The sequence below is a fragment of the Mizuhopecten yessoensis genome, unplaced genomic scaffold (genome assembly GCF_002113885.1).
Source record: "Mizuhopecten yessoensis strain PY_sf001 unplaced genomic scaffold, ASM211388v2 scaffold3853, whole genome shotgun sequence".
Lineage (NCBI taxonomy): Eukaryota > Metazoa > Mollusca > Bivalvia > Pectinida > Pectinidae > Mizuhopecten > Mizuhopecten yessoensis.
Window position 1 is genome coordinate 1,286,470 of NW_018405252.1, and position 25,499 is coordinate 1,311,968.

General features: G+C 40.3%; 1 protein-coding gene across 2 annotated transcripts in view; it reads left to right on the top strand.

Annotated features, from left to right (window-relative positions):
* Positions 1-5,778: 5,778 nt before the first annotated feature.
* The window catches only part of LOC110448160 (TWiK family of potassium channels protein 18-like), a 65,863-nt gene continuing 46,142 nt past the window's right edge, over positions 5,779-25,499 (top strand). The window contains exons 1-2 of one of the 2 annotated variants that reach the window (XM_021494259.1): positions 5,779-6,068; positions 12,946-13,021. The gene's annotated coding sequence lies outside the window, so the exon portion shown is untranslated. The remainder of the gene's footprint in view (positions 6,069-12,945; positions 13,022-25,499) is intronic. The other variant, XM_021494258.1, reaches the window with a different exon arrangement.

Genomic DNA, 25,499 nt, shown 5'->3' on the forward strand with positions numbered 1-25,499 from the left:
AATTGTGAAAATTGATGCAATATGTCTGCGATAATATAAACATTTAATCCACATAAATTTATTGTTAAAAAATGTTTCCATAAGTAATTTTACAAGCATTGTTTTAAGTGTTTGAATTCAGGAACCCGCTATCAAAGGCATCTGATCGTTTTTGTAGGTGTAGTAATTCAATTTAATAAAATTACTGAAAATAAAAGAAAATCAGGGAAGACAATACAGATCTAAACATTTTAATGACTAAACAGTAAGTTATACATTCAGGAAAATTTTCCTTTCGTTGTGAAATACATATTAATAACCCTTTCTCCACCACTTACCCCTATATACCTCCTATTTCTTTTTAAAATAATGTAAATCCCGCTACAACTAGTCGTATATTTGTTGGCGCTGAACTTCTACTTTCACTTTCACATACTTCATTTCCGGTTAAAAAATACGCAACTCTGCGGCTTTCGATTAGGTGCTATACCATTCACAGCTGCCGTTTGCCGGACTCCGTCTATATACACTCGGAACACCATAGTCGGCTATATACACTCGGGAAACCATGGTCGGCTATATACACTCGGAACACAATAGTCGGCTATCTACACTCGGAACACCATAGTCGGCTATCTACACGCGGAACACAATAATCGGCTATATACACTCGGAACACCCTAGTCGGCTATATACACTCGGGAAACCATGGACGGCTATATACACTCGGAAAACAATAGTCGGCTATATACACTAGGAACACAATAGTCGGCTATCTACACTCGGAACACCATAGTCGGCCATATACACTCGGGAAACCATGGACGGCTATATACACTCGGAACACAATAGCCGGCTATATACACTCGGAAAAAAATAGTCGGCTATATACACTCTGGAAACCATGGTCGGCTATATACACTCGGCACACAATAGTCGGCTATATACTCTCGGAACACCATAGTCGGCCATATACACTCGGGAAACCATGGTCGGCTTTATACACTCGGAACAAAATAGTCGGCTATATAAAATCGGAACACCATAGTCGGCCATATACACTCGGGAAACCATGGACGGCTATATACACTCGGAAAACAATAGTCGGCTATATACTCTCGGAACACCATAGTCGGCCATATACACTCGGGAAACCATGGTCGGATATATACACTCGGAACACAATTGTCGGCTATATACACTCGGGAAACCATGGACGGCTATATACACTCGGAACACAAGAGTCGGCTATATACACTCGGAACAAAATAGTCGGCTATATAAAATCGGAACACCATAGTCGGCTTTATACACTCGGAACAAAATAGTCGGCTATATAAAATCGGAACACCATAGTCGGCCATATACACTCGGGAAACCATGGTCGGCTTTATACACTCGGAACAAAATAGTCGGCTATATAAAATCGGAACACCATAGTCGGCCATATACACTCGGGAAACCATGGACGGCTATATACACTCGGAAAACAATAGTCGGCTATATACTCTCGGAACACCATAGTCGGCTCTATACACTCGGAACACAATTGTCGGCTATATACACTCGGGAAACCATGGACGGCTATATACACTCGGAAAACAATAGTCGGCTATATACTCTCGGAACACCATAGTCGGCTCTATACACTCGGAACACAATAGCCGGCTATATACACTCGGAAAAAAATAGTCGGCTATATACACGCGGAACACCATAGTCGGCTATATACGCTCGGAAAACAATAAGCGGCTATATACACGCGGAACACAACAATCGGCTATATACACTCGGAACCCCATAGTCGGCTATATACACACGGCACACAATAATCGGCTATATCCACTCGGAACACAATAGTCGGCGATATACACTCGGAACACCATAGTAGGATATATAAACTCGGAACACAATAGTCGGCGATATACACTCGGAACACCATAGTCGGCCATATACACTCGGGAAACCATGGACGGCTATATACACTCGGAAAAAAATAGTCGGCTATATACACGCGGAACACCATAGTCGGCTCTATACACTCGGAACACAATAATCGGCTATATACACTCGGAAAAAAATAGTCGGCTATATACACGCGGAACACCATAGTCGGCTCTATACACTCGGAACACAATAATCGGCTATATACACTCGGGAAACCATGGACGGCTATATACACTCGGAACACCATAGTAGGATATATAAACTCGGAACACAATAGTCGGCTATCTACACTCGGAACACCATAGTAGGATATATAAACTCGGAACACAATAGTCGGCGATATACACTCGGAACACCATAGTAGGATATATAAACTCGGAACACAATAGTCGGCGATATACACTCGGAACACCATGTGTCCCCTGAATATATACTCGGAACAGCATGTGTATCCTGAATATACACCCGGAACAACATGTGTCCCCTAAATATACATCCGGATCAGCATGCGTACCCTGAATATCCACTCGGAACAGCATGTGTCTCTATACCATTCACAGCTGCCGTTTGCCGGACTCCGTCTATATACACTCGGAACACAATAGGCGGCTATATACACTCGGAAAACAATAGTCGGCTATATACTCTCGGAACACCATAGTCGGCTCTATACACTCGGAACACCATGTGTCCCCTGAATATACCCCCGGAACAGTATGTGTCCCATGAATATACACTCGGAACACCCTAGTCGGCTATATACACTCAGAACACAATAATCGGCTATATCCACTCGGAACACAATAGTCGGCGATATACACTCGGAACACCATGTGTCCCCTGAATATACACTCCTTTCACTTTCACATACTTCATTTCCGGTTAAAAAATACGCAACTCTGCGGCTTTCGATTAGGTGCTATACCATTCACAGCTGCCGTTTGCCGGACTCCGTCTATATACACTCGGAACACAAGAGTCGGCTATATACACTCGGGAAACCATGGTCGGCTTTATACACTCGGAACACAATTGTCGGCTATATACACTCGGGACACCATGGTCGGCTATATACACTCGGAAAAAAATAGTCGGCTATATACACGCGGAACACCATAGTCGGCTCTATACACTCGGAACACAATAGCCGGCTATATACACTCGGAACAAAATAGTCGGCTATATAAAATCGGAACACCATAGTCGGCTATCTACACGCGGAACACAATAATCGGCTATACACACTCGGAACACCATAGTCGGCTTTATACACTCGGAACAAAATAGTCGGCTATATAAAATCGGAACACCATAGTCGGCTATCTACACGCGGAACACAATAATCGGCTATACACACTCGGAACACCATAGTCGGCCATATACACTCGGGAAACCATGGTCGGCTATATACACTCGGCACACAATAGTCGGCTATATCCACTCGGAACACAATAGTCGGCGATATACACTCGGAACACCATAGTCGGCTATATACACTCGGAACAGCATGTGTACCCTGAATATACACCCGGAACAGCATGTGTAACCTAAATATATACCCGGAAAAGTATGTGTACCCTGAATATACTCTCGAAGTTGCGACAGCCTGTCCGCATCTAAGGAGCTGTCCTTAGAGCGTGACCTGGATGGGAAGGAGTTTTGAATTTCAGAGGGCCCGGTAAGCGCCAACTTGCCCCCTCAAGTCGACCGAACACAGACTTCGTCAGTGAAGTGTAGACTATAAACCATTCAACTAACCAACCAATCAACCAACCAATCAACCAACCAGTAAATAGTACCATTGTCTAAGCTGGAATTCAGTTTCTACACTCGCCAGTAAGATATTGTTAGATAAGGTTCGGGTTTGTACAACTCAACAATTAATGTCTTTGCAATATGTACGTGTAGTTCACATCCTTCTGCTGACTGACATGTAGGAGGATTAGGTACATACTGGTGAGTAACCACAGGCCTACCTGTACTATCTCTAAATCACAAGTAACTGCTGTATCCTTCGCACAGGTGTGACAACCTGCTAACTGATACGTAATATACAAAGGTAATGTACGTCACATACAGTTAATGTACGTCACCACACACAGGTAATGTACGTCACATAAGGTAATATACGTCACACACAGGTAATGCACGTCACATAAAGGTAATGTAAGTCACATACAGGTAATACCCGTCACATACAGGTAATGTACGTCACACACAGGTAATGTACGTCACATAAGGTAATATACGTCACATAAGGTAATGTGCGTCACATACAGGTTATGTACGTCACACAAAGGTGTTGTACGTCAAACACAGGTTATGTACGTAAGATAAGGTAATGCACGTCACATTAGGTAATGTACGTCACACACAGGTAAAATACGTCACATATAGGTAATGCACATACAAGTAATACACATCACATACAGGTAATGCACGTAACATAAGGTAATGTACGTCACACACAGGTAATGTACTGCACATACAGGTAATGTACGTCACACACAGGTAATGTGCACCACAAACAGGTAATGTACGTCACATAAGGTAATGTACGTCACACACAGGTAATGTACGTCACATACAGGTAATGTACGACACATACAGGTAATGTACGTTACATACAGGATATGTACGTCACATACAGGTTATGTACCTCACACACAGGTAATGTACGTCACACACAGGTTATGTACGTCACACATAGGTAAAGTACGTCACATAAGATAATGTATGTCACACACAGGTTATGTACGTCACACACAGGTTATGTACGTCACACACAGGTTATGTACGTCACACACGGGTTATGTACGTCACACACAGGTTATGTACGTCACACACAGGTTATTATGTCTCAAACAGGTAATGTACGTCACACACAGGTAATATACGTCACATTCATATAATTAAAATGACGTCATACATCGTCATGAAACTAAAACACGCTCAGATATTCAGCTGTTTTATAATTACTTCAAAAGTCGGTTAGCAGTACATTTTTACGTGTGATGATTCAGTCAATTACACGAAAACAGCTGCAAGTGCAAGTTTTTAAAATGATATTTTAACACATGGTATCTTTAATAAAGTTGGTCTCCAAAGCTGCTTTGACTACATCATAACGTACAGAAATCTCACATTAGGTTTAAAGGAAACTTTTAGATACTGTATGTAATGACTATCGACTGTTGTATGCAGAATGTTATCACCAGTCTGGTCCAGGTTTGTCCAGATACTGTACTGTAATCCGTCAGTTTGGTGCCAGACTATGTGATAGTATAATGCATAGGTTTGTAGTTGCATCAGTTTGAGATTGTGTAAGCTGATGTTGGCGAGTAACATACAACACTGTGTCAATCTAATTACTCCCTTAACTACTGTAGTCGGTCATTTTGTCTTTCCTACTGGTTCGATATGTAGTGTTCTGGAGCTCTAAAGTAATATAGGATGATAATCTAGTTACTAGTGTAGGTTCGTGAGGTGTGCCGCACACTGTGAACTGTCGTGTTTTGGTGCATGTTCTTAAAACCAAGTAGAATACAGACGTTTACTGGACAATGAACGAAGCCCAGACACCTGCTTTACATCGTACGCTTTAATCGGTTATGATTAATCAAAATAACTGCTATACAAACGCACAATATACACGTGATTAAAAACAGATTTATACAACTATGAACCACTTTCCGAAAAGAGTTCATACTTATGAATTAGCAAGTGGTGTTGGGTGAGTACATTCCCCTCTCGGATAGACACAGACCGCTGATTGGTGGATTAGCGTTTCAGAGTTTGACGCTCAGATAGTTGCTGAGGCTGAAAGGGAACATAGTACATGTTACACTTGGATGGTCACGGCAATTGCAGCCTCTGTCAATCCCCACTTATATTACTTATCGATCAAACGTGGCGGAGAGGCTGGAAGTGTGTAGGGTCGTAATAGTGGCGCAATCAACAATTTGTCGTCACACTCGCCTGTGCTATCCTCACCTACACGTGCAGTGTCCACACTAACGTCAAAGTCGGACTTGTATCGGAGTTACGGACAGTGTGAGAAATATCCGGACGGATTTTAGGGTTGTGTCGTTAGCCCAGATCCTAGCAGTGTTATACCGACGGGATACCTTACTACTTATCTGGTAAGTAAGAGGAATTTTACATCGGATAGTTTCGGTACATTTATACAAACCTACCTACAATAACGCCCGAAAATAAAATAGTTATAAAATGTCAACCATATTTTCGTCAACCATTCACTAATAAATAGCATGGGAAACTTTATCGGTGAATTCAATGCATGTACCCTTTTTAGGAGTTGGCCAGTATAATCTGGTATAGAAGTCGTTACGTACTTAATTTTATAAGCGTTGTGAGTCCGCATGAGGAATTGGACGTCCGTATGAGGAAATGGACGTCCGTATGAGGAAATGGACGTCCGTATTACCGTGTACGTCCGTATGAGGAAATGGACGTCCGTATATCGGTAGTGGATGTCTGTACACACAGTGGAAGTACAAAATGCACATTTTCCACAGTGGCTGTAATGACAACCATTCACAAACTTTAAACGGAACAGTAATAGTTGAAATGAGAGATTCATCCAATCAACTCGTTTAACGTCTATCCCGTTGCTACCGTTTCGCTGTTTAATGACTGAAGACAATTTATCACTCCCGTTCTTGCTCCATCGCGATAAAGCGATAAATAACTCGCAGATTGCCCCGTCCATGTCACTGTGCAGTGGGTTCGGTTAATACCTGCCACGAGACATATTAACCATGGCGTTAACCGCGCTTATTGTTTATCGTTGTCATTTATGAGAAATATGTTACAACTAGACTAGGTTTATTGAGAGACGGCCATTGTATGTCTGACAGGGTGATCCCGGGTGTACAGACCCAGCGTTGTTGTTCACGCTGGCAGTGTTTGTAGTCCTCAACACATCGACGCTTTTCTCATCAAATATATATGTTTTGATTAAGAAACACGAAAGCATGACATCTGATTGTTAGGGTAATTTACTATTGACTAAGTTTGATGTTTCTGGTGATAAGTTTTGTTGTGGCTAAGCGAGGTTTGACGAACTTGAACTTGATGTGGCTGGTAGAAAAGGCTTGGTGTTTTAACAAAGTTTGATATGCCACAAAATGCACCCTTAACACTTCAATAATATATACTGCAGTCACACCCGACATTCTTTAAATATGACGTAACATTCTGTGTCCTATTCAGTGATGTAGACATTCACTTCCGCAAGAAGAAACCATATAAACAAGAAACGTTCACAGGCCTATGAACGCAATTGAATAATCGTAATTTGTGACACTTCTCCTTATGAGGCGATCGTAAGAAGCAAACATTTCTGTGACGTTAGGCTGTTCCAAGAACAAACTGACGACACAGACGCTATAGATGTGTATGTATATGCTACATCCTTACGAACTCATTATACCATGTGTATCTTTAGAAGTGTAACAGTACATTTACGTACCATTGTAAGTGTTGTGATTTATAGTTCTATTAAAATAACATATTCACTTTATTTTACCCATTTAAAATGCTTAAAAGTTTTTTCATTGACGAAAACGTAAGTTGATTAAGTATCTAGTTTAGATGTTTCGAAAATCGAAGTCTGTTTGCGTATATATGAATTATTGAAGGGAAGAAACAGCTAAAGTGCGAGCACTAACGTTACTGCGACACTTCTGAGCACACTTCGCTGTATACCAAAGTCGCGATTTCCAATGGATTGATTCCAAGCTCCTATACCCAAGTGGTCATCAAATTGGGAAACGCGACAGCTGTGAGTGCTGACGTCCTGGCGGGGAAGATCATGCACATGTACACATCTTTAATAATTTAACCATCTACAACAATATGTACATATAAAATGCTTATCAACTTTAGTCACCGGCGCTGTAATTGATTCGGAAAGGCTACGCTATTCCATAGGGCGAATATAAACTATGTAATCGTCATTAGATCTAAAAAAATGTCTGATGAAAATCTAGTTATATATATATATTTCAAAACTTTTTACAATCAGCCTACGTTCTATCTAATTTCAAAGACAACATATCTTAGTCATGAATCATGAACCGGCTTGCTGAGTATATATTTTTGCGAGTTTTACAGTTTATATCCATGTATAATCTCAGGTTTCAAAACCTATTATTCTGACGCTGACGTGTACTTTTACAAACAAACGCAGTGTTTTTTACATTCATCTTTTTTACTTTTCAAAGAAGTTACTATAGCCGTTCGGAATGACAAAAAACATGTTGTTTTATGTATTATCGCGAGACTGTGATTTCTGGCGTGATATTAGATATGAGAGAGACGCGCTCTAGATTAGATTTTAAAACAAAAACGAATGTGACTTAAAACGACTGATAAATTGTTACGTACAATTTATCCACTAGCAATGTTTACGTCACGGAGCCAATGCAAAGGTATAGCTATAGTGGATGTTACCTGACAAACCGCCATTTCACGACTGAGTGACAACTGGCGACATCCAGCATGCTCAATTAACCCATGCCGCCTGTCATTACTATTTATCTATTTTACACTCTTTATCTGTAACCAACAGAAATAAACGTAACCGAATTTTACCGAGATCGTTCTGGTTATCGGAAACAGTTACGGCCGGTGTGACATAACGTTAATGTACTGCAGTCTTTTCTGTGTTTTTAATTTTTTAGATTTTCATTGGTTTTTATAATTGCTTTCAAAGACATTTATCGCTTTTATTATTGGTAGTTTTACAGAAATGAAACTGCGTTTTTTATGGTGTTTACTATGATTCCACCAAACCATTTTATATAGACGAATCATTGGTGGCTTTCGCATAACACCTATTATAAGTCTGTGTGCTGAAGCAAATGAACCCTCGCTTGCAGATCGCAGGGGCAAATTGTCATTACAATTCGCCCTTCAGCTTGAAGCACACTCTGATAACCCTGCTTGCCAGTATTGCTTTATACGAATTGTGCTAATCTATTTAAAGAAACGAAAAACTGACATCATGACTTATTTTGAAATCTATTGGGAACTCGGATCTAGATCTTTCTCTCATAGAAAACAAAACCGTACCCTATAGTTCTAAACAACTCGATCCCTAAGTGTCACTATAAAGGAGAAATAAAAATAATCCATGAACATAGATATCTATTCATTGTTGCTGACCGAACGTCATCCTGTCGGCTTCCCGATGTTACATCTGTTTTAACAGAAGAAATAACAGCTGTCAAGTTTGTCGTAAGTGATGGCAGGGGCGTTTCTAGGATATTTGATGGAGGGGGCGTAGACTGCAATCTGTCGCCGAGCGAGACGGAGATTCTTCTGGACCTTTGTTTTTGCTAAAAAACATAAAATAATTGTGAAATGCACTAATGTAACGGTTCCTGACTTGGAGCATGTATATTTTATAGTTAAAGTGTCAGGGTGTTTATGTGTTTAATTAATGAATATGATAAATTGCCATATTCAATACAATATTAGCANGATGTAGAAAATAAGCGGATCAGATCGTTATTCGTTCTTCAAACGTCACCTGTTGACATCATTATTTGTTCAGAAATATCATGCTGAACACACGATGCTACCTCACGATGCTTAAGCATCATGTGTTCAGCATGATATTTCACTGAGGTAGCATCGTGTGTTCAGCATGATATTTCAGTGAGGTAGCATCATGTGTTCAGTATGATATTTCAGTGAGGTAGCATCATGTGTTCAGCATGATATTTCAGTGAGGTAGCGTCATGATGTGCCTGATATTAAAAGATGGATCCATGCACTTAATTTGTTGAAGATTTTCGAATATCTACGTAAAACAGGTCTATAACATTGGAATAAAAAATACTTGTTATAATATCATCTGTCCATTTTGCTGTTTAATCATGTATGCAGCTTTTAACCTTGAGGGCGCAGTGTGCCTTATCATTGTTTTCAAGCCAAATATGACTTTACTGAGTTTGAGCAACTAGGCTTACATGTAACTAACAACCTATGGACGACGTTCTATCATGGTACGTGTACAATTTGTATAGGATCTATGTCGTCACTGACTGACATACATTAAGTCAAGGATCGTAAGCACCATCAGAGGTTGAATAAGAAAGGCCATACGTTAAGTCGGGGTCAGAGGTCGCACTCTGGGTTATGGCTGTACGCTGGGTTAATGGTATTGCATGTAAATTGTACACTAATAACCGAGTAAGGGGTCATAGTTTGTACTCTGAATTAGGGGTTGTACGTTCTGGGTCGGATGTCATACTCTGGGTTAATGGACGTATGCTGAATAAGAGGTCGAAATCTGGTTCAGGGGTCGGTTTTAAGTCAGATGTCGTACTTTGGTTCAGGATTGGTACTCTGAGGCTAGGCTAGGTAAGTACACTGTGTTCGTACCTTTACACTAGTACGGCATGTCACAGAGTGCATGTCGGCGTCAAACTAGGCCCTGAGTTTGGAGAACATACATTTCATAATGTAAACATCCCCTCTAGCTTCAGAAAAATCCACTAATAAACATTTATCAAAACACTATCTCCATCTGTCCATTGGTTGTGGAGTTTATTGTAGGTTTGTGCTGTATGTCGGTTTATATGTGTTCATGTTCCCGTCCGTCGGGAGATCAACTACGTCATAGCGCTACAGTTTCCATGGACGCTTCTGGCGAAACCGGAAGCTGCGTCGCTTGATGTGTGCGTTCTGAGACTGTTATACCGCCTCCATTGTAAACAATGGTACACGACTTTCTTTGACCTTCCGAAATAAAAGCCACTTGATGTTCCTTCTGTGGCAGAGTGTCTGCAAGTCTAGACCGTTATACCCGGGGCTAATACTACCTCCTGACCCGGTAAAGACTGTTTTACCCGAGTTTAATGCTACCTCCTGACCCGGGAAACGTTCCAAAATTAATTCACTATATAATCAATGCTGCTATATCCTTCAAAATTAAAAAGACAGTTTATTTAATTTCTTACTTTCCTAGAATTTGGCTTTTTTCCTAATGATGACTTTTGTAAATTTAATTCGAGAGTTATTAAGACACATGCAAATTATTTTGTGTCGCACTACCTTTATCTGCAGAATGTATCATGGTAAAGAATCATGTGATAAGATTAGAATGGATATTGTTTATCATGATGGTTGTAGTTTCTACCGGACCGTTAGCCAGAATATAGTTGAATCTGACAGAACTCGCATAGAAAAATCGTCTATAAATCAAATTGTATTGTTCTGGCTTACAATACTTTGCATTATAGTTCAATCAGATATCGGTAAATAAAATAAGAACCATATACAGAGCGTGTCCGCAAATAATGTTAATTGGTTCATTCATTACAAATTTACTTAACGGCACCTTATCATATCATCCCACTAATGTATTGCTGGGGGATAACTTGAAAATCAAATAACGACTTTACCATCCGACGTCATAAAAATAGTCCCTACGCTAGATTTTACTTCGCATATATATGTTGTTGTTTTCTTCTTCTTCATGAAACACATCTCTTTATGAAATGTTAATCAGTCAAATTTATTATTGCAAATATCATTTAATTTATTCCTCAGCACAATTATAGTAAACATATATATTGCTACACTCGAATCCAGAGTACCTCCATAAAGTATCTGCTTATGTTTTCAAACTGTAAGACGGAGCTTGAATTGTGGAGGTTTGGATACTCAATAGGCTACTAGGGCCCGTATTCATGAAAGCGTTCTCGTGTTCAAGCATGACTTCTTGTTCCACCTTTCTTGAAACTCACTTAAACCATGTCGAACGATCACAAGTAAATTGTAAACAATGAAACAGTATTTGGGTTTAATTGACAAAATAATGTTGTTTGTTAATTTATAACCGAAACAAGAAATTAAGCTTCAGCACAAAATCCATGCTTAAGCATGGGAACGGTTTCATGAAAACGCGCCCTTGGTATCCGAGTAAGTGTAGAAATGTAGAGTGGTTTCTGTCTGTCTGAGGAAATAGTGTATAGCGAACCATCAAACGCTCACAAACCATCAGCACAAAAACCACACAAGTCTTCAGCACAATAACCTCACAAGTCTTCAGCACGAAAACCACACAAGTCGTCAGCACAATACCCTCACACGTCTTCAGCACAATAACCTCAAAAGTCTTCAGCACAATTACCTCACAAGTCTTCAGCTCGAAAACCTCACAAGTATTCAGCACAATAACCTCACATGTCTTCAGCACGAAAGCCTCACAAGTCTTCACCACAATAATCTCACAAGACTTCAGCACCATAACCTCACAAGTCATCAGCACGAAACCCTCACAAGTCTTCAGCAGGAAAACCTCACAAGTATTCAGCACAATAACCTGACAAGTCTTCAGCACGAGAACCTCACAAGTCTTCACCACAATAATCTCACAAGTCTTCAGCACATTAACCTCACAAGTCTTCAGCACGAAAACCTCTAACAAGTCTAGTAAGTCTCTATAAATCTTGTTTTGTAGCGTGTGATAATTATACGACACGGTCAGTACTATGACGTTTAGACCAGATGTTTCCGTAATAATAACTTCAGTAAAGAAGTAGGCATCTTTTGTAATATAACAACATCAAATAATAAGAGATTTAGAGAGAAACGTATAAAATATCAAACAACATTTCACCTTCTGTGTCTCTTCGTACCTTCCATGTAACGTATAACATTAAGTTCTATAAAAAGATAGATTTTTTAGATCGTCTACGGACTTACACAGATCTAATTCCGTGAGGCATTTGAATGGTGTGTTGTTTTATCAAAGAATAAATCGTTACATGCGTGCAAGCTGTCCCAAAGTATCCATATCATACAGCTTACTTCTTATGTACATAAATACACACAGTTGTGAAGTGGTCTCCGTGAAATATGGATATGGTTTTCACAATTTAGCAACTTAAAACATACGTTTAATGCGTACATCTAGTCGATTTTTTTGGAGAGTTAATTATTTGATTTATTTTATAAACGCAGTGGATTGATTTTTTCCAGTTTGCGTTTTTGCTGTACTATGAATATTTGAACTGCATTTGACTGTCACTGTTCCGGCTCGCTCATTAATATCATTGTAAGTATATTTGAACATTTCCCTTTGTTTATACAATTGCTATTATTATAATTCAAAGCTACATGTATTGAGAAGAGAATGTTGCTATTTTTTATCTCGATCTATTGATCTGATTTAAACTAAACTGTACTGATAAGTAACCTACAGCCAGCAGTAGACAATCCCACTTCCTGTCGCAGTGCACTTGTTTTCTAAACTATAAATCACACCCATTTTCTAACTGCACTATCATATCAAATATAACATGCCAATTTCCTGATTCAAGACACAGTCACATCAGTTATAAGGCACGTCTACTTCCGGTCTCACGACACTATCATAGCAACAATAAAACAAGACCACTTCCGGTCTCACGACACTATCATATCAACGATAAGACAAGACCACTTCCGGTCTCACGACACTATCATATCAACGATAAGAATAGACCACTTCCGGTCTCATGACACTATCATATCAAAGATAAAAGCAAGACCACTTCACTGTCACGACACTATCATTTAAACTATGAGACAGTTCAATTTCCTTTCTCAATGCTTTATCAAATCAACTTTTAGACGCAAACCACTTCCGGTCTCACGACAATATCATATCAATGATAAGAAAAGACCACTTCCGGTCTCATGACACTATCATATCAAAGATAAAAGCAACACCACTTCACTGTCACGACACTATCTTTTAAACTATGAGACAGTTCAATTTCCTTTCTCAATGCTTTATCAAATCACCTTTTAGACACAAACCACTTCAGGTCTCACGACACTATCATATCAACGATAAAAGCAAGACCACTTCACTGTCACGACACTATCATTTAAACTATAAGACAGTTCAATTTCCTTTCTCAATGCTTTATCAAATCAGCTTTTAGACACAAACCAAATGCAGTCCCTGGGCAATGTCGTATCAACCTATAGGCACGCCCGCTTCAAGTCTCAAGGCAATGTTATATCAATAATAAAAAAAACTGTTATTGAATTGTCATCGCATGCCTGCGTAAATATTAATGTTTTCAGTAAAAGGTTCCTGTTGACTACTGTGGTCTTAAATATTTACAGAAATTAAAAAAAGTGAAACCCGGAGGAAATGTTAGCCTCCATTGATCCTTTAGCGTATCGATCTCTACCTTTCTATGTTTGTGACACGCATGGTTTTAAAAATGCATGTCGCGTACTTATCTGTTCATCTGTTAACAATACTCGTATGCATTTTTACCTGCCTGAGAAAGGCGCCAACGAGCCATGTCGGTCAAGGACTGGTAAAGACTGTTTGCCTGATAGAGATACGTTTAAAGTTTTATACCATTGCTGATAAATCGTCTGTACTTTTTTATGGTAGATCTCATGTCAGCACCTACGTACGTCGACCAACTTTATGAATTATTTGCAAACTTAGATGTTTTTGGTGTTTATTTTTATATTTAGATCTTCAGCCGCAAGATCCAGGGCCGCATTCATTTATCGCAATCCAAACGGTTGAACCGGTTGGACTAGAGTTGTTGTTTATGAAATAAGGTCGGACCTAGTAATCTGATGCTGCTTTCAGGCAAAACTTGACGAAGCCTTGCAAGGCCTGCATCTACCCGAAAGTGTTACATTTAAAAACAGACAAACTGTTTGAACCAGATACGCGAAAAAAGCTCTGGATTTCCGCCCAAAATGCGTTGCGAGTTGAGTATGATACCTGTAACAGAGCCCTTTATTAATATAACAAGTGTTCCGTCATAATCACTGATACTGCTAGTCAGCTAAACCTTTCATTCACAATCTCACAATGGTACCTCAATGAGTTGGTCAGTTCTTCTGGTCAAGGTAGGTAACTTAACGCGTTAAATACTTTTATTGACATGTATAGTTGGCTGGGAAAAACGTTATTACATGTAGCTACGATTAAGGTCCTTGCATTTTTTAGAAATTAAAAACATATTCTCAAGAACGGCACTTTAGGTTAAGACCAAATATCGTGTATTGCACTTTTCTGACTCTGAAAATGTGTTGTTGATTTTTTCTGATGCATTAGAAAATTAAGATGGTGGCCATGTTTTCAAATGAATAAATTGAGACATCTTTACCGACTAAAGAAAATGTCAATTACAATCAAACAGGATAGGAGTATTTTTTTTAAGGTGCCGCACTGGACTATGTTAAGAATAACAGCCTACACGTGCGCGTTATGCAATGTATGTTACGAAAAAGACCATTTTTGCACAGTGTTTGTTACGAGGGAGGCTATCGATGATGGCTACCTACACGTGCGCGTCAACCCCGCAGATGGGGTATCGGGGAAAGAATATCGTATGAGGCGACTAATGAGGGAACCCCCTGCAGAATTAGAGATTTGCTTTGGTGTCCTCTATTTGGGGACAAAAAAGCGACCAAAATAGATCTGCAATATTTGAGATCTTGTCTTTCTTTTTACTTATTACTTCCTAGCGCCTTGCTTGGCAACACCTCACTTTTGGCCTTTATGTTGAGCGTTCGCCCAGGTGAGGAAGGCAATGGGTTCTGTACCCAGGCCGGGACATACAAACGTCCTTAAACATGGTAGTTGTTATTCCCTGCTTAACGTTCAGAATTTAGGAGAATGGTAACCACTGGTTCACCCGTTGTCAGTATAATGTGACCGGGCGGAATGCTGTGCTGGGTACCTTCGGCATGTTTTCAGTGAGATAGCACTCTAAAGACGGCATCAGATCCGCGCTATCACAAGGAGGCAATTACACCAACATAACAAGCCTCCTGCATACACACACACAAGCACGCATACACTTCACGCATGGAGGCACGTCCTTAAATGACCTTAGTTGTTAATAGGACGTTAATCAAAATCAAACCACAGTGTATGTTACAATGAACCATTTATCATTGCTGTCTACACGTGCGCGTTGTACAGTGTATGTTACAATGAAGGCCATTGCTCATTGCTGTCTAAACGTGCGCGTTGTATAGTGTATGTTACAATGAAGGCCATTGTTCAATACTGTCTACCCGTGCACGTTGTACAGTGTATGTTACGATGAAGGCTATTGTTGATGTCTGTCTACACGTGCGCGTTGTACAGTGTATGTTACAATGAAGTCCATTGTTGATGGCTGTCTACGCGTGCACGTTGTACAGTGTATGTTAAAATGAAGGCTATTGTTGATGGCTGTCTACACGGGCGCGTTGTACAGTGTTTGTTACAATGGCCATTGTTGATTGCTGTCTACCCGTGCGCGTTGTACAGTGCATGTTACAATGAAGGCCATTGTTGATGGCTGTCTACACGTGCGCGTTGTACAGTGTTTGTTACAATGAAGCCATTGTTCAATACTGTCTACACGTGCACGTTGTACAGTGTATGTTACAATGAAGGCTATTGTTGATGGCTGTCTACACGTGCGCGTTGTACAGTGTATGTTACAATGAAGGCCATTGTTCATTGCTGTCTACGCGTGCGCGTTCTACAATGTTTGTTACAATGGAGGCCATTGTTGATGGCTGTCCACACGTGCGCGTTGTACAGTGTATGTTACAATGAAGGCCATTGTTCATGGCTGTCTACACGTGCACGTTGTACAGTGTATGTTACAATGAAGGCCATTGTTGATGGCTGTCTACACGTGCACGTTGTACAGTGTATGTTACAATGAAGGCCATTGTTGATGGCTGTCTACACGTGCACGTTGTACAGTGTATGTTACAATGAAGGCCATTGTTGATGGCTGTCTACACGTGCACGTTGTACAGTGTATGTTACAATGAAGGCCATTGTTGATGGCTGTCTACACGTGCACGTTGTACAGTGTATGTTACAATGAAGGCCATTGTTGATGGCTGTCTACACGTGCACGTTGTACAGTGTATGTTACAATGAAGGCCATTGTTGATGGCTGTCTACACGTGCACGTTGTACAGTGTATGTTACAATGAAGGCCATTGTTGATGGCTGTCTACACGTGCACGTTGTACAGTGTATGTTACAATGAAGGCCATTGTTGATGGCTGTCTACACGTGCACGTTGTACAGTGTATGTTACAATGAAGGCCATTGTTGATGGCTGTCTACACGTGCACGTTGTACAGTGTATGTTACAATGAAGGCCATTGTTGATGGCTGTCTACACGTGCACGTTGTACAGTGTATGTTACAATGAAGGCCATTGTTGATGGCTGTCTACACGTGCACGTTGTACAGTGTATGTTACAATGAAGGCCATTGTTGATGGCTGTCTACACGTGCACGTTGTACAGTGTATGTTACAATGAAGGCCATTGTTGATGGCTGTCTACACGTGCACGTTGTACAGTGTATGTTACAATGAAGGCCATTGTTGATGGCTGTCTACACGTGCACGTTGTACAGTGTATGTTACAATGAAGGCCATTGTTGATGGCTGTCTACACGTGCACGTTGTACAGTGTATGTTACAATGAAGGCCATTGTTGATGGCTGTCTACACGTGCACGTTTTACAGTGTATGTTACAATGAAGGCCATTGTTGATGGCTGTCTACACGTGCACGTTGTACAGTGTTTGTTACAATGAAGGCCATTGTTGATGGCTGTCTACACGTGCGCGTTGTACAGTGTATGTTACAATGACGGCCATTGTTGATTGCTGTCTACACGTGCACGTTGTACAGTGTATGTTACAATGAAGGCCATTGTTCATTGTTGTCTACGCGTGCGCGTTCTACAATGTTTGTTACAATGGAGGCCATTGTCGATGGCTGTCCACACGTGCGCGTTGTACAGTGTATGTTACAATGAAAGCCATTGTTGATGGCTGTCTACACGTGCACGATGTACAGTGTATGTTACAATGAAGGCCCTTGTTGATGGCTGTCTACACGTGCGCGGTGTACAGTGTATGTTACAATGAAGGCCCTTGTTGATGGCTGTCTACACGTGCGCGGTGTACAGTGTATGATACAATGAAGGTCATTGTTGATGGCTGTCTACACGTGCGTGTTGTACAGTGTATGTTACAATGACGGCCATTGTTGATTGCTGTCTACACGTGCACGTTGTACAGTGTACGTTACAATGAAGGCCATTGTTCATTGTTGTCTTCGCGTGCGGGTTCTACAATGTTTGTTACAATGAAGGCCATTGGTGATGGCTGTCTACACGTGCACGTTGTACAGTGTATGTTACAATGAAGGTCATTGTTGATGGCTGTCTACACGTGCACGATGTACAGTGTATGTTACAATGAAGGCCATCGTTCAATACTGTCTACACGTGCACGTTGTACAGTGTATGTTACAATGAAGGTCATTGTTGATGGCTGTCTACACGTGCGCGTTGTACAGGGTTTGTTACAATAAAGACCATTGTTCATTGCTGCCTACACATGCGCGTTATATTGTATGTTACAATGACGGCCATTGTTGATTGCTGCCTACACGTGCACGTTGTACAGTGTATGTTACAATGAAGGCCCTTGTTGATGGCTGTCTACACGTGCGCGTTGTACAGGGTTTGTTACAATAAAGACCATTGTTCATTGCTGCCTACACATGCGCGTTATATTGTATGTTACAATGACGGCCATTGTTGATTGCTGCCTACACGTGCACGTTGTACAGTGTATGCTACAATGAAGTTCATTGTTGATGGCTGTCTACACGTGCGTGTTGTACAGTGTATGTTACAATGTAGGCCATTGTTCATTGTTGTCTACGCGTGCGCGTTCTACAATGTTTGTTACAATACACGTGCACGTTGTACAGTGTATGTTACAATGAAAGCCATTGTTGATGGCTGTCTACACGTGCACGTTTTACAGTGTTTGTTACAATGAAGGCCCTTGTTGATGGCTGTCTACACGTGCGCGGTGTACAGTGTATGTTACAATGAAGGTCATTGTTGATGGCTGTCTACACGTGCACGATGTACAGTGTATGTTACAATGAAGGCCATCGTTCAATACTGTCTACACGTGCACGTTGTACAGTGTATGCTACAATGAAGTTCATTGTTGATGGCTGTCTACACGTGCGCGTTGTACAGGGTTTGTTACAATAAAGACCATTGTTCATTGCTGCCTACGTATGTTACAATGAAGGCCATTGTTCATTGCTGTCTACCCGTGCGCGTTGTAGAATGATTGTTACAATGAAGGCCATTGTTGATGGCTGGCTACACGTGCGTGTTGTACAGTGTATGTTACAATGAAGGCCCTTGTTGATGGCTGTCTACACGTGCGCGTTGTACAATGTTTGCTACAATGAAGGCCATTGTTGATGGCTGGCTACACGTGCGTGTTGTACAGTGTATGTTACAATGTAGGCCATTGTTCATTGTTGTCTACGCGTGCGCGTTGTAGAATGATTGTTACAATGAAGGCCATTGTTGATGGCTGTTTACACGTGCACGTTGTACAGTGTATGTTACAATGAATGCCATTGTTGATGGCTGTCTACACATGCGCGTTGTACAGTGTTTGTTACAATAAAGACCAATGTTCATTGCTGCCTACACATGCGCGTTATATAATGCATATTACGAGTATGTTACAATGAAGGCCATTGTTGATGGCTGTCTACACGTGCGCGTTGTACAGTGTTTGTTACAATAAAGACCATTGTTCATTGCTGCCTACACATGCGCGTTATATAATGCATATTACGATCTGTGCTGTCCATACGTGCGCTGATGGATAAGACATTCGAAGACATTCCCCTGTGTCCTGAGATAATGACAAGCAGAATTTACCGTCCTCAGACACGACCTCCATACTCTTTTTATAATGATAGTTTAACAGGAGTCACCATTATTACGTAAATTGTGTATCTACAGGTTTTCAGGCGAGCGGTCCCCGTATCTTACACCAGGCAAATTGAGATTTTGTCTGGACAGTACAGAACGATCTTTTGAGTGAATATCTTTATACCACAAGGTCGCGTTCCCTGTAAATACACCTATAATTAGATACGGAGGCTGACGGACATACATGTAATCAATGACGTTTTCTACTTTCTCATATCTGATGATAAAGCACCATTCAAAGTTAGTACATACAGCTGCATTGCCCCAAGCGTTACTCCGGCCACTCGGTCTAGCCGACAGTGTATCCAGGATTATTTGCCCATCAGTGATCACGTCTGAATGTATGATATATTAGAATAAGACCGGTATTCCCTTCCAGAAAAATTAAAGTATTGATCCCTGGAGAGAAAATCGTTACCAGTTGATGCGATTCTCCTATTAATATTTTTGAAAAGATATTATCATTTCGCTTGTGTATTTGTGTGGAGTTTATATATCCGTACCGACGTTATTTCCACGGGATCAATACCGGTACTATACCGGGTATCACTTGTGTATTTCACGCTGGAGATGTTTGTCTACTGAAGCTCATTATGTTATGGGTACTATAAAAGGTGACAGTAGACTGAATGTAATAGCGAGATACATCTCTGTGAGTGGAAGGTAACTTCACACCAGTCACACAGACGTGATCGATAGCTCTCGGCTCTATTAGAAAAGCAGGCTGCAATTCTTCAGCGATAAAAACCTATCTTGACAGGAAAACTTAAGTCTCTGATTCAGTTAATGGTCCGGTGCACTAGGACCGTCCCAACAGTGAAAAGCACGTGAGAACGTGCATGAATGATATACATGTTCATGCAAGAGATACGTCTTTAGTCAACTGTAGTGAGTGAGTGAGCTTTATAGTTTACCGCCTTCATGCATATAAATACGTAATAACCCCAACGATTAAACCATGCGCATGGCTCCTTGCAATAGACGTACAGTAAATCTCATATTGGACGGGCGGGGAGATGCTTCTGCACAAGCCACACATATTGCCGCAAATGGTTTAGCGTGTATAACAATGCACTGTGTTATTACAATTGCATGAGCGGTAACAGGAAGTCACCATATTGTTGTAAGCGGCATTGTGATGCTGTCCTACCACTGATAATTGAGAGACGGGGACAACCAGTAGGGGGCGCTGTATGATACACACAATTTAACACATATCGGTGCCGATCCGGGTTAATTAAACCCGACTATAAAGGAATGTCGTGAATAATATATCCGGCAAATAACTTAATGGCTGTTTCTGGAATTCAAACAGATCACAATTTTATAATAATAACATTTACAGAGACAGACGGCATGGTTACTATGATAGCTTTATTCCCTGAGAACCAACTGGTCGAGTGTTGATTTATCTGTACACGACACACCTGTCCATATGGCTGTGTGTTTGTGACCTTTTCGGTCTCCAATCGACACCTGCTAATAGATGTCTCCAGCTGGAAACACTTGCTTAATACCTTCTTATTTTATCTATCGAAATATACTGCTGCAGCCAGCTTACATGTCTTCACGTATTGAACGTATTTGTAGAATACCAATCATTTTGCAATCTTTCCGGCATACCGTTGAGTCGGGTATTTCCGTGATACTTTTGAGTCGGGCCTTTCCGCCTACTTTTGAGTCAATCATAACTCACCTTTGTCGACGTCATATAAATAGTCTACGACTACTATTGACGCATGCTACTGGTGTAACTGGTACATACTCCCGGTCTGTACCTCCCGAGCATGGCGTGACATCAAACTCAAATTACGGCTAAAATATCCGTTTCCCATTTTCGGTTATCGTCTGACAGACTCGTAACCATGGGATACACAACACGACATTGTTATCGAAAAAAAATCTGTTTCACATTTTTGGTAAAACAGTTGGTTTGAAATGCATCATAGATCAAAAGAAACTACCAAGAAAGATGCAATGCAATTTACATTTGGTTTTAAACGTATTACATTTTGTATGATGGTACGCAAACCAGTTCCGTTTAAACAGAACGGCTCTTGGAAACATATTGGAACTGTTCACTATTATTGAATATTATATACGTCATATGATATTTAATGAAAGTCGGATGTAAAAGCCGTATGTAAATGGTAATATGACGGGAAATATCGGTTTTAACTAACGACAGCACAATAAACGATGTTTTAATCACTAGTTAGTTTACACAACGACATCATTTCAAAGGATCCGGGCATTAAATTCACCACATCTTCATACAAAGCAAGTTTCATGTATATCAAGCCTGCATCACAAAAAACCCCGTTTATTTGTAAAACAGCGGGGAAAATGGAGAAATGGTGCAGATATGGATAAATGACGAGGAAGAGACAGATCTGAAAATAGAAGCGGATGTCCCCTAAACGATATCCCATTGGATGGTGTGTTGTCAGTTTTACCCGTCTTTGATTTTGTTATATTCCGAGGTGTGAGGCACCTTATCAGAGAGCTTCAGCACGGGGTGCTAGAATTGACACTTATTGATGTGACGTACCAGATACACTGTCAACCACGACACGTTAAACCTTCTTTTGGAGTAAAGCAGATAGCGCAGAGGGAAAGGGGTTTGAAAAGGCCTGAAACGTTTAGTTTTTAGATGTGACAGACATTTGTCATTAAATGAAATACTTTTTTCATAAACGAACTCAATTTGTTGTTTTAGATGGTGATAAAGTCGATTGTCTGTCCACTTTCTTGTTAGACTTTGATTTGAAATAAGGTGTCATGTCATTAAAACATACGGTTTTTCCATTAGAAAGAATGCTGATGTTGACGCAGATTTATTGTTTAATGTGGTTGTTTAACAATGCATTAACATTTCATTGGTAAGTGTTTCTAAGTGGATAGGGAATCAAGGTGCGACAAGGTCTGTGTAGATCTTACAGAGTACGACTGTAAAAAGTCTGCGGCGCAGTGATATACTGAAACGGTAAAAAGTCTGCGGCGCAGTGATATGCTGAAACGGTAAGAAGTTGGCACCGCAGTGATATACTGTACTGAAACGGTAAAAAGTCGGCAGCGCAGTGATATACTAAAACGGTAAACAGTCGGCAGTGCAATGATATGTTGAAACGGTAAAAATTCGGCACTGCAATGGTGCGATATCAAGGTAAGACTCTTGGCGTCGCAATGACTTTGGTATGTTAATAACACATTTTTATAATAATTAATATTAACTGGATGCCATTGAAATTGTATTTCCTTTAACATTTGCTACATAGATATTAACAGTATATTAACACAATAACTTCATTTTCTCCTGAGGGCGTTTCTGTAGTCACCCCCTGTAATACGGTGATATAGAACATTGCCGGAGTGAAAATCATACATAATCGCGATGTTGATAGTCGTTATTACCTATACTTACAGAGAGTTTCCTGTGTCCTGTTATTGGTCTATTAACTATACTCACAGAGTGTTTCCTTTGTCCTGTTATTTAGTCTATTAACTATACTCACAGAGTGTTTCCTGTGTCCTGTTATTAGTCTATTAACTATACTCACAGAGTGTTTCCTTTGTCCTGTTATTTAGTCTATTAACTATACTCACAGAGTGTTTCCTTTGTCCTGTTATTTAGTCTACTAACTATACTTACAGAGAGTTTCATGTGTCCTGTTATTAGACCCGTTTGTTCTCTTTTCCGCTCTGTTATTGGTTCCCAATTTTCAGGTTCAGAAATAAATAAAAATGCTAGACGAATTATTGTATTTTTAGTTTTTCTTAAAAAAAGAAAGGAAACAGGTATCGCATAAGTAGCTGCTATACGTATTTGCGATGGAGTAGCCGTTATAATTATATTATAGCATTACTATTATCCATACGCCAATCTCAAATTTGTATTTGGTATTAAATAAGAATTAATTTTCATTGCACAGAAGCAACAATGTCAGAGAATTTTTAAAAATAAATACCAGTAGATCAATAAGTGTGGCTGAAGAGACAATTTTAATACATAATCATTGCTTTATCACCCTACAGACAATACGGCTTACATATTCCTCTCCATCGCTTCCGGAATTCAATACGTGTTGAAAGTCACTTGAGTGTTAAAATAAAGCAAGTAGATTGAATAATGAATATTTGAACAGGTGATCGGAACAGGGATGGATACACAGGCATTGCATAATTTATCGCAATATTCCAAATTACACATTAATTTATCGCCTAGAAAAAACACCAAAGCCGTATCTCCTTGCTCTATTACTTTCATTCGTCTGCTGACAAAGTTTAGGACAATGCGTCCATTTCCGTCCATTTAGGACAATGTGTTACTTTGTTTGGCTTTCATTATCGAAAGTTAATTTCTTACTTCGTCTTTCAATAACAAAATAAAAAGGATAATTAGTTCATGTCCTTTCTACATGAGATTGATAAAAGTCGTCCTGTAATTTGATTTCAGTTCGACAAAGAATGGCTAAATTTAGACAATAAACGAAATATACGTTTAGGCTTGTCTTCGAGTTATGATTGGGATCAACTTTGTTGATGGGCCGATCCACCAACGTCTCTACCTTCGGGGAACTATTTCATTTCTGACTGCTCCACCAACGTCTCTGCCTTCGGGGCACTATTTCATTTCTGACTGCTCCACCAACGTCTCTGCCTTCGTGGAACTATTTCATTTCTGCCTGATCCACCAACGTCTATGCCTTCGGGGAACTATTGTTTTCTTACTGATCAACCAATGTCTCTGCCTTCAGGGAACTATTTCATTTCTGTCTGACCCCCCAACGTCTCTGCCTTCGGGGAATTATTTATTTCATACTGATCAACCAACGTCCCTACCTTCGGGGAGCTATTTCATTTCTGACTGATCCACCAACGTCTCTGCCTTCGGGGAACTATTCTTTTCTTACTGATCAACCAACGTCTCTACCTTCAGGGAATTATTTATTTCTTACTGATCAACCAATGTCTCTGCCTTCAGGGAACTATTTCATTTCTTACTGATCAACCAACGTCTCTACCTTCGGGGAGCTATTTCATTTCTGACTGATCCACGAACGTCTCTGCCTTCGGGGAACTATTTCATTTCTGACTGATCCACCAACGTCTCCACCTTCGGGGAACTATTTTATTTCATACTGATCCACAAACGTCTCTGCCTTCGGAAAACTATTTCATTTCTTACTGATCAAACAATGTCTCTACCTTCGAGGAATTATTTGTTTCATACTGTTCAACCAACGTCTCTGCCTTCGCGGAACTATTTCATTTCTTACTGATCAACCAACGTCTCTACCTTCGGGGAACTATTTCATTTCTGACTGATCCACCAACGTCTCTGCCTTCGGAAAACTATTTCATTTCTTACTGATCAACCAATGTCTCTACCTTCGAGGAATTATTTGTTTCATACTGATCAACCAACGTCTCTGCCTTCGCGGAACTATTTCATTTCTTACTGATCAACCAGCGTCTCTACCTTCGGGGAACTATTTCATTTCTTACTGATCAACCAATGTCTCTACCTTCGGGGAATTATTTATTTCATACTGATCAACCAACGTCTCTACCTTCGGGGAACTATTTCATTTCTGACTGATCCACCAACGTCTCTGCCTTCGGGGAATTATTTATTTCATACTGATCCACCAACGTCTTTACCTTCGGGGAACTATTTCATTTCTGACTGATCCACCAACGTCTCTGCCTTCGGGGAA